At 37.2% G+C, this 12,052-nt stretch overlaps 1 protein-coding gene across 1 annotated transcript in view; it reads right to left on the bottom strand.

The window, feature by feature from the left end:
• Positions 1-8,013, bottom strand: part of LOC149777902 (uncharacterized) — a 122,370-nt gene extending 114,357 nt beyond the window's left edge. Inside the window, exons 1-2 of the mRNA XM_089938996.1 lie at positions 7,861-8,013; positions 7,317-7,554 (exon numbers count right to left, since the gene is read on the bottom strand). The gene's annotated coding sequence lies outside the window, so the exon portion shown is untranslated. The remainder of the gene's footprint in view (positions 1-7,316; positions 7,555-7,860) is intronic.
• Between the last annotated feature and the right edge of the window lie 4,039 nt (positions 8,014-12,052).

Genomic DNA, 12,052 nt, shown 5'->3' with positions numbered 1-12,052 from the left:
TAACAGCACACCTGGCATCATAAAAAGTCTCATAGCAAAATCCCCATGTCAATATTACCATACTTTTCAGGAGGACAGTGCAAAAACAACAAGATTTTCAAGCCGGCTGTCATGTTGGTAATAGATTTAAAATACCCACAGGTAGCCCAAAAAAAGCAATACAGTTCCTCAGGGAGTAAATTCAGAACACAACTGACCTCATGCAAAATGATAGATTGCTCCGCCTACCAAATCACGTTACATGACAACCTGTTAACCTCTGACAAACATGCAGTATTTGGCAAATAAATATGTTTCAGTTAAGTGATATCTTTATTAAAAATGATTTGTATTATTCTTAAAAATGTAAAATTACAAAGTTACATAAATTATACTGCAGCAGACAATATTTATATTGTAGTTCAAGTTCGTGTATTATAAACAAAAGTGTTTTATTTCAGTAAATAATAAAAATCAATTTCAAAGCTGCTCAAAAACTTATTCATGTAAACGGAAATTGACTGCACTAGATGCTAATGTATTTAGTATATAATCTTAACCGTTTTAATTTTATTTGGCTAATGTTTATGCTGTCTTGGAAGTAAATGAATTAAAAATTAATAACAAAATTGTAAATAATTACTGTTTATAAGTATACTGTTGTACATAATAATTTTAAGGTTTGTCAGACAGAATTTTGATCAGTGATGTCTGTTGATGTAAACATGTGTGTGATTTGTGTGCGAGATTTGGCTTTATTTAACGTAGCTTTAACAATTTTTCAGTCATATCACAACGATGTCTGCAGTGGGGCAGTTTATAGTGGTCTAGCACTGGGTCATCATGTCGCAGACATGTAGCACGATGTCCCACCCAGTCACATTATCCAATCTCCTGACACCAGGCCGACCAGCCCTAACACTAACCTCTTAATGTTGAGTGCCAAGCGAGCCAGCTGTTAGTACCACTTTTTATAAGTCTTTGGTATGACTAGGCCGGGGATTGAACCCACGACCTCCTGCATCTGAGGTGGACGCTCTAACCACTAGGCCACCAGTGGTCTGTAAACATGTAAATGCATGCTTAATATATCTGACTATATTTATATGAAACCATTGTTTTGGTATTTCTTTATTATTACATGTCTGTATCCCCACCCCTCCTTCAGCAGAATGAGAAAGTAAACAGTCACTAAAGTGTCTGAAAGATCGAAACGATAAATTATTATTTTTGGGACAATCAAACATTAACATGTAAATTTTCAAACATTAAAATAATACAGTCTGGGGTTCAGTCCATCCTACACAAGAAAAATAATACACATCAAAAACCCACAAGTTAGTGGGTTCTCCACCCATATTCTAGAAACATTTATTTTTATATATATTTTTCAATTTCAATTTTTTTTCTTTTCTTCAAGCCATCAATGGGAAATACTTTCTACATGTGTTTATGCAAACAAATATGTTGTAATTGCCATCAATTGTTTCTATAATCAGCTGATCGTACATGCGACCACAAAAAGGTCTTTATCAATCAAAGTATTGTCAATGTTTCAGGAAAGGAATAAATCTAATTCCTCCATTTAGATGTTCTGAATATCAACTGTCAGAATTACAAGGCTCCCACTGTCTTCTTTTCACCCTTATCGATGGAGAAATCAACAAGTCATTGCAAAATTTGTAAATACTTATCATAATCAATTCATTATTGCCACAAGGAGCATGTTGGAGAAAAATGGCAGACAAAAGCAATGCCTGGAGGTGTGTCTAATTTATGTTCGCTGACTTAAAGAAAACAAAAAAAAAATTTACAATATGAGAAAGCGCACAGGCACAACCCATACAAGCTACCCCAAAAAAATACTTAATGAAAGAAAATAAACAAAAATTAAAAACTGTAACGAATAGCATTCACCTTGAACAAATACACTAAGCCTATGGGTACAACTACAGTTGGGAAGGCAGACCAAACTAATGGTCTGAAAAAACCAAAAAGATAACTGAACTTTAAAAGATGTATTAAAAATGAGAATTTAAAATAACTTGAGTTGAAAAGAAAGTTATTCAAAAACTATATTTGCTGTTATATATTAAAGAATGCGTTAATTATAAAAGCTATTAAAGAAATCAAATTCAGTCTGCATGTTAATAGATAGTAAAGGAATGTTATGATGTACATAAGATTTAGTAATGATGCTGGCAAAAAGAAAAGTTTATGTAGTCTGAGTCTAAAAATAACCCTAAAAGGCATTAATTCCATGCATGAAATCCAAACTTTTTTAACAGTATTTATAGGTTACTGCATTTGTATGGGAAAATATGTATCAGTTTTAGGAAGAAATACTGCATGACCTTGGGAGTGCAGTATATCCTTCCGACAAAACAAGTTCATATTTTCCCAAACAAATGCAGTAACCTTTTTATTATATGCTCATTTTTTTTATTCTACCTAAGGTGTAATTCTATAAACAAAAACACTACAAGATACAATGTAAATGAATGTATGCCGCATTCCAGACTAAATACACAAGCGCAGATTTATCATTACACAACTTCATTATTAATGCGCACATAACTCCGCCCAGATAAATTTTAACTTAAGTCGCGCACGCGACACAACTTTTGAAAAGAAAATGGCGTGTCTAGTTAAAATTGAAATTTGCAATCATATTGTGAATGAATGCGCATTGCAACAACTTTTCCATCTGATCTGGAATGAATAGATTTTGGTATTTTGTTTTGATTCGATGAAAGTTTGTGATTTTGGACTGGATTCATCTGTGCAAATTGTAAATGAAATACATCGGATTGAATTGGCGCGGGAGAAGTGTGTTCACATCTGCAAGTGTGTTTGTTCTGTCATTGACAATTTGAAATCATTATGTGGGAAAAATATAAAGTGTTTCAATTGCAATTATCAAAAAGACGCTATTGAATTTAATGTTTGTTTCATTTTGAGTACAGTAAGGAAGAAGTAATTGCACCTGGAATATAGCCGAAATTACAGTACAATTTCGAAATGTGTAATCGACTTGATTATCAAGCTTGAGAACTCATGACATAGCTCATGTAATTCGGATTTGCAGAACTAAGAAAGTACATTTGGGGAAATTTTGGATGTAAAACTGTAAGTTTATTTTTTTGCCATTCTTATCATCAGCGAAAGGAGACAGTTTATGCCTTTATAGCTTGCATGTTATTTGTAGGTACCAAGCAATTTTATTAAATCTGGTGTCCATCACAAAATCTTAAACAATGTATCAAAAAGTTAACGTGGAATGTAGCAACACAGTTGGTATGTTGCAGTCCACGAAACATCTGCTTTTTTTCATTCAGAAACAAATTTAATCAACTAAAACTTATTGTGTCTACTATGCGAATATACATGATTTATTTACAAAGTAGTTCCTAATACACTATTGGGCACACGTGTCCAGCGCGTGGGTGCAATATGAAGGTGTGCAATATCATAAAATATTGAACGATTCTGATAATGTAAAGTTAACGGAGAATAAAATGAGCATATAATAATTTTTATTTTGAAAGAAAAATTTATATTTCTTTCATTTACATGATATGATGAAATAATAGAGTCCACTGCAGTTGATAACAAACATGCAGATGGATTTTGTGTCAGTTATTACATTTGTCACATGTATAGAGAAATTTATTCTTGCAACCAACAGTAATTGCTTATAGAGATGTTTACATAAAAATCTCTAAGACATCTGACTTTCAACAATTTTCAAATGAGATAACTAGTTTTCCGTTAGTCTGACTTCATTGCATAAACAGAATTATCTTCACCCTAAAACATGACAAACACACTTGTTCTACATTATCATTATTATTTTACCTTCATAATTAAAACAACTTGATAACATTGAGTTCTTTGAACAATGAATACTGTATTTAGTTGGATAAAAGATTCTGCCAACAGTATTATTTTAAAAAGTCTTTTAAACCGTTCAAACACTAACATTACTTGTTTGTTTGCTACGGCAACCACAGTAAATTTATAACTATTTATCACTTTTCAGTATTTTTACTATTTGTTTCTTATCAATGAACTATGTAAGTGAATAGAATTATGTTTGATATGGAGAAAATCTGTGAAAAATAACTACATAAATATTGCACCATCTAAATATTGTACCATACTGAAATGTAGAAACATGTTTGAAAGTAAAGTTTTAATTATCTAGCATAGGCCTAAAAGTAATGAAATGAGGATATGTAATATGTTGTTGTTGTGGGGTTTAATGCCATTTTTCAGCACACGATAGGCTATGCATGGCGGCCAGTATTAATGGTGGAGGAAGAACCCGGAAAAACCCCGGGAAGAACCACCGACCCACGAGAAGCTACTGGCAAGCTTTCTCACATACCCACATTGGCCGAATCCTAGACTCGAACCCACGCAGACAGAGGTGAGATGGCAGTGATCCGTAATGGACGCAGACAGAGGTAAGATGGCAGTGATCCGTAACGGAGAGTGCTTTAGACCACTCGGCCACTCGAGGCCCCTATGTAATATGTAGAAATAAATTAACTGTCCATGTACACATTTAGAATAACTATATTTGATGGAAAAGTTGTTGTTGTTGTAGGGTTTAATGCCATTTTTCTGCACACGATAGACTATACATGGCGGCCAGTATTAATGGTGGAGGAAGAAACCGGGAAATCCCCAGAAAGAACCACCGACCCTCAAGAAGCTAGTGGCAAGCTTTCTCACATACCCACACTGGCCAAATCCTAGACTCAAACCCATGCAGACAGAGGTGAGATGGCAGTGATCCGTAAGAGAGAGTGCTTTAGACCACTCGGCCACTCTGGGCCCCAATGTAATATGTAGAAATAAATTAACTGTCCATGTACACATTTAGAATAACTATATTTGATGGAAAAGTATACAACATATTCAAATTTTTGGGGTCAAAAATTACTTTTCCACCCATTTTCTCTATTTGGTTACTATGGTAACCATGAACACACATCAATTTCACCAACCTTTTTAGTGTGTGCAACATTGTCTTCAGAATGCAGCATAGCGTTTTCGCATAACTTCAGCATTGGTAGTCCTACAATGTAAGACCTCGTCCTTGATATTTATGCTTAGGGCCTCGACCACTAAAACATAACTATGTCTTACATTGCACAGGGGCTCGTATCGTTGCTTAAAATTGACCTGTGATACATGTACTATATAACTGTACCGTTGCTTAAAATTGACCTGTGATACATGTGCAATATAACTATTATATAGTACATGTATCACAGGTCAATTTTAGCAACGATACAAGCCCTTGTATTACACTGCAGGACCACAGCATAAGGTGCTACTAGTCCTACAATGTAAGACAGCACATGTTTTTTGTTTTAGTGCTATATCTTACTATCCAAATAAAGGCCTTGTATAGCGTGTTCCGATGTCAACGACATCAGAATGAGTAATCAAAGTTTCAGGAACATCTCACAAACTTGGCAGCCTATATCGACACTCTTCCACTAATTTATTGTGCTGTCTTTATCCTGGTGGAATGAAAATATGATACTAGCAAATGGACGCATTTTCACGTTCCGTTGACATACATCTGAATTTGTTGCAATGCGACGGTAGTCAAGGTATGCCGAAGTAAGTTCAAGTAGGTTCATGTTGAGGAAATGTTTCTTGAATGAAACAAATCATTGCTTACAGTTCCAATTGGCATAATATATTTTTATTCGTTTCGTTAAAGTGATATGATGTGTGATGTGACTTTGATTTTTAACGTAGCTTTAACAATTTTTCAGTCATATCGCTACGATGTCTGCAGTGTGGCAGTTTATAGTGATGTCTAGCAATGGGGCATCATGCTGCAGACATGTAGCATGATGTCCCACCCAGTCACATTGTCCTGACACCTGGCCAACCAGTCCTAACACTAACCTCTTAATGCTGAGCACCAAGTGAGGCAGCTGTTAGTACCATTTTTGTAAGTCTTTGGTATGACTTGGCCATGGATCGAACCCACGACCTCCCACACCCGAGGTGGACGCTCTAACCACTAGGCCACCAGGAGCAGTCGTTTCGTTAAAGAATAATATTGAACTTAACCCGATTTCGGCATTCCTGGCTTTTATCGCTTTCCAGCCAAACGAAATGTAGGCCAACGAAACTTGAAAACAGGTCCATTTCTTTTGTGAGAATTTTAATTTATTAGAGAAAAGACATCAGAGTAAGTAAAGTTTGACTAAAACACTGACTTTACTTTGCAGAAAAACATTGTTATTTCAGTTGTCAGTTGTGTGTAAATAATCCTGAAAATTTGACTTTCGTAACAATGTTAGTCGACATCAAAACACGCTACACAGCGCCATTAGTTAGGCTGTAAGACCTCGACGACCACAACATAAATATCAGCGTCGAGGTCTAGTCCTACATGTAAGACATAGCACATAGGTAACGGCCTTGTATAGTGTGTTCCGATGTCGTTGACATCGGAATGAGTAACCAAAGTTTCAGGAACATCTCACACATTTGGCAGCCTATATCAACATTCTTCCACTAATTTATGTGTAATTAATATACTTACTGTGCTGTCTTTATCCTGGTGGAATGAAAATATGACACTAGCAAATGGATGCATTTTCACATTCCGTTGACATACATCTGAATTTGTTGCAATGCGACGGTAGTCGAGATATGCTGAAGTAAGTTCAAGTAGGTTGATGTCTGGGATATGTTTCTTGAACGAAACGAACCGTTGCTTACAGTTCCAATAGGCATAATATTTTTTTTTATTCGTTTCGTTAAAAAATAATGTTTCAACTTTATCCGATTTCGGCATTCTCGGCTTTCATCCCTTCCCAGCCAACTGAAAAGTAGGCCAAAGAAACTTGAAAACGGGTCCATTTCTTTTGTGAGAATTTGAATTTATTAGAGAAAAGGCATCATAGTTAAGTAAAGTCTGACTGAAACAATATAACTTTACTTTGTAGAAAAGCGTCATTATTTTAGTTGTCAGTTGTGTGAAATATTCCTGAAAATTTTACTTTCGTAACGATGTTAGTCGACATCAAAGCACACTACAGAGCGCCTTTAGTTAGGCTGTAAGACCCTGACGCTCACAACATAAATATCAGCGTCGGGTCTTACAGGTAGGACTACGTCGAGATCTTACATGTAGAACAAAAGGTGCGACATAAGCATTACAGTAATGTGCGACTTGACCTGGGAGGGACATGCCCAGGGTGAACACACAGGCACTTGATTCAGGGGAAAGTAATTTGTGATTGTACACATTAGTTTCCCCCTGAATCAAGTGCATGTGGTGCAGCACGATCAATTACCTTTGCAGGTCTTGTCAGACCCCTCGATGACTCCGTTCTAAGTTTCCGATACTATCTGCGCATTTAGCTGTTCATAACTAACACCACAGTAAAGAAAACACTCCACACCTTTCATCCATGTACCATTTAAGTACATTACCGAGTTTGATGTGCCACTTTTATGCCAAGTTTATCAGTTGCTGCGTGCCTTGCAAACTTCCGGTCTACTTCGGAGTGAATGCGATTAGCCTATCGGACACTGTATATAAAAATGAATACCCAGATTAAGATCAATTCAAATTCAAAATGAGCTTATTTTCTTTCACAATCATTTGGAAAATAAAATTTCGTAAATTTTTTCATCTAATCTGTTCGATTACTATATTGTACATGTGTCAAAGCGGTCATGACCCTTAAATAACTGCGTACCAAAATTGCGTTGCAGACAGCTATACGTGTAGACTTCGGTCAAATTTTACTCTATATTCTCTACATTTAGTTCTCAGTACTGAAGTTTTAGTTGTGTCCCAATAATAATAATAAATCGTGTCTTATTTTAAAGTACCTTCAATGCACAGGGACTTGATTCCGGGGTAAACTAATGTCACAGGAATCTGACGTTGTATCATTCAAGTACGGCGAAATCTATGAAACATGAAATCTTATCGGTAATATAAATGAACATATTACTGATAAGGTCATTTCATGTTGTCAGAGATTTCGCCGTACGTTATTGATAAAACGTCAGACTCCTATGACTAATGTGTACACTCACCAATTAATTGGTGAGTGTACACATTAGTTTACCCCGGAATCAAGTCCCTGTGCTTCAAAGATGAACCCATGGTGAAGTTCTTGTCTTACATTATGGGGGCGTTTTGACCCTGAACCAACAAAGTACCGTGCAAATGAACGGATCAAAGATTTCGCTACCGGATCATCATAAATGCCTAGTTACTCACTGTGTACTGTCGCCGAAATACACACAGACAACCACACCGTAATGCTCAAATTCTAAAGAATAGCAATTACCTTTAAATCAACACTAAGAATGCCTAAATCCAGGGAACCAGACTAATTCGAAATATTTTTTCATGAGACGAATATCATCAAATCCCATTTAGCACAGAAAGCATTAAGAAAAACTGTTTAATAAAAGGGAAATGAGAGAAATTACAATCACAACCTGGTATGTGCTGGCTAGAGATTTATATTTATGTTCAAAATCCCCCACCCCACCCATCAATGAACAGGCACTTGATCCAGGGAGAAATTAATAACACCCTCTATATTTAATTGGGGAGTATTATCATTATTTCCAAACACACCCATGAGTCATGTGCCTGTGCGTGAATGGTATCAATTATGTATTTTTAGATATAAAAAAAAAAAAAAAAACGGGGATGGGGTAAGGACCTAACATTATTTTGAACAAGAATTCAAGTTGTCAAATAAATTCTTTAAAAAAGTAGTTTTATTCCGATTTACGGATCGTTAACAAAATACTATTAAACTACATTGTGCTATTTTGAAGACAAAACAACTCTTGAGAGAATAGAGATAACGAATTATTCTGACTCGGAAAAATCCCATGCACCAACCCTGGACTGAACCAACTATTTAACCTTCGATGTATCTGTATGCTCCCATCGAATTTCCAAATCTGTTTAATGCAGCCACCCACCCGCAACAATATTAAATTTGCAGCCATGTAATGTTACAATTTATCATGGTATAATGAAAATGCCTAGAATACAAGTTACTGCAACAGTAGTAGTGAATGGGGCCACATTAGCGACAATAGGAATTAGCATTACAGACCCCCCCCCCCCCGGGCCACTTTAGTGACAATGGAAATTTAACATGGCGAAAAATCGTGGGCCACTTTAGCGACAAGGGGAATTAACATGGGAATAAATCGTGGGTCACTCTAGCGACAAGGGGAATTTAACATGGGGAATAGAGTTTGGGCTTGTCTAGGGACAAAGGAAATTGAACATGGGATTTGTTTTTTTTTTTTAATTTTTTTTTAAATTTAAATTTAACTTTAAATTTAAAAAAAGGGTAGGCAATTGAAAAGTCATTCTCTTTTCGAGAAATATGGGTGGCCCTGAAAAGGGCTTTTGGGTTTATGTTAATGTATCCATTAACATAAAGGGCACCGCATTGGTCTTCTTCTTGTCCTTAGGCTGCGTCTCACTGTTGGCCCGTAAATCAGCACTCTTTTGAGGCATCCTTGTCTTTCTACGTAGATCCTACGTATCCACAGACTGGTGTTTGTCCTGTGGACAACGGTCCACTTGGATCGGACATACATGAGCATGTCCGTTCTAAACATCATGGAAGACACAAGGGTGGATGATTCGACTGTGCTCCACATCTTGAAGCGACGAGAACAGGTGAATCAATGCAGTGAACTGCGCTTATTTATAGGTAGAGGAAGGATTGAAACGGATTGAGTTCATTCACCAATCCGAACACGCGTTACAAAATTCAGTCAGCTCGCATCCAATCCGAAGACAGCAGTCTGTGACGTCACGTGGTCTATATAGATTCGTTAGCGCTTGTGTGCAGTCAATCTATGCGACAGTGATTCAACATGACGGAAACTCAGAAAACGATCCATTGGGGTGCACCAGCAGGGGAGACCGCCCAAGGGAACCCGGACTTACTTTCAGAAGAGGTGAATTGGGATTTTGTGGATTTTCTTACCTCGCAAGAATTTGTTCCGGAACCTTCGTTACCTTCTTCATTACCGCAAGTGGAGAATTTTAGACAGAGACAGAAAGAAGAATTGGAGAAATTTATACAACGACAAAAGGAAGCGGAACAAGCTTTTCTCCTACAGCAAGAAGAAGAGGTAAGAAAAAAACAACAGCAACAACAGCAAGAAGAAGTAGCAGCAAAGAAACAAGAGGGTGAAAATCAAACGGTCACGGTACTGTTGGACATTTTAGCGGAGTTAAGAAGTCTGAAACAAATGTATCAGACTTCTTTATTACGACCGAAGAGAATACGACCTTCCCGAGCTAAACACGTTAACCCTGTGACTAAGCCTACCGTACCACCCTTAGTGATTTCAACCCAATCATCATCATCAACATTACGCAGTCCAGAAGTAGGCCTTGGCCGTGGCAAAGGCTTAAGGCAGTTAAAGTTGATTGCTTAAACTCACCCCTGCACCAAAATAAAAAGGCCCTTTTCAGGGCCACCCACATTTCTCGAAAAGAGATAGCCTTTCAATTTGCCAATAACTCAAAAAAAAAAAAAAAACCCAACCCATTTTACCCCATATAGTACGTGTCTTTGTATGAGTGCGTGAGTGTAGCTTCTTATTTTAAAATCAAAACTCAAAGACACTTACCTTATATCATTAATTTATTCTTTTATCCATTGTTACAATCCAATTCACAATTCACAACAGAACACTTTAATAACAAGTTCATTGACTTCTTCTTTCTCCTTATTTAGTCTCTCTCTGTTTTTTGAATTTCTTCACCGTCACACTCTTTTCCTCTTCTTCCTCCTCACTTTCTTCCCTTCTTCTTTTCTTCTCCTGTTTCTTTTTCTTCACCTGTCTGCTTTCTTCCTCTGAAAAATCCCTCTCTTCTTCCGAAGAATCTCTCTCTTCTTCTGAAGAATTCCTCTTTTCTTCTAACTCCTCTTGTTTCTTTTTTGGGCAATCTGGAGACCAATGTCCTTTTTCTTTACAATAATAACAGGTATCTTGACTTTTGTCTTTTTTAGCCCCTGTTTTTGTTCTTTTTTGACGGTCTGGACACTCTGAAGACCAATGCCCTTTCTTCTGACAGATATAGCAAGTATCTTGACTTTTATCTCGAAAGGAAGGAGAGTAGTCCGTGGGCTGGTCTGAAGAGAATTTTCTAATGACCCCTCGCAAAGCTCTGACGAAACGTTCGATTTGGTTAGTCTCTTCCATCGTTGTGCTCGGCTTGAGAGTGAAATGAATAGTGAAAGGACAAGACACACACCCTTTTATATACGCTGGTCTGCCATGACTATAAATTAGTCTATGGTGTTTAAACTTGAGTCATTTGACGTTTTTCACTCAAGATGAAACGATCCTATTCGTTTGAGAAGAAAGAAGAAGAAGAAAGTAAGAGGCAGAAACGTGATCTATCGCCTCGTACCAGGGCTGAAATCTTGGCACAAATTCATGCCAGTGATTTTGAAGAGGACATGAGTGAACCAGAATTTGAAACCTCTAAACCAAGTTCACCACCCTTAGTCAACCCTGAAAAATACTATTCCATTCGAGAGACTGAAAAGCGCTCCTCTAGAAAATTTAGAACCACGGCTTACAAATACACGGTGAAGTTTAAAGATTTCAAGGCTGAAGTGCCGTTAGAGAAAGCAGAAGTGTTTATCACTGGGGTGTGGGATTCTTTGCTCACCGCACTCAAGCGACAATGTCAACCCAAAGAAGACGATAGCTTGAGACTTTCCATACAACACGACGGTTTGAAATCCCGTTTGGATCGAGTTTAGCACCCCTGCAGAATTGACCGCCTCCAAAGTCATGGACGAGATTCAACACGTACAACAATCTAATGATCAGTTTGACATCACCGATGCTAAAGCCACACTGGACATGACCCACGTCTCTCCTCCTCAAGGGACTGGACGCAAAAAGATGTTATTGGTGGATGACCTTCGCAACACCAAAAAGAGTCTCGTCCGAATTAACAACACTCATGACCAGATGTGTTTAGCCCGTGCCATCGTGGTGGGACGAA

The sequence above is a fragment of the Sinohyriopsis cumingii genome, chromosome 17 (genome assembly GCF_028554795.1).
Source record: "Sinohyriopsis cumingii isolate HCF-2022 chromosome 17, ASM2855479v2, whole genome shotgun sequence".
Taxonomy (NCBI): Eukaryota; Metazoa; Mollusca; class Bivalvia; order Unionida; family Unionidae; genus Sinohyriopsis; species Sinohyriopsis cumingii.
The sequence above is the reverse complement of the archived record's forward strand: the minus strand, read 5'-3'. Positions and strand labels throughout refer to the sequence as shown.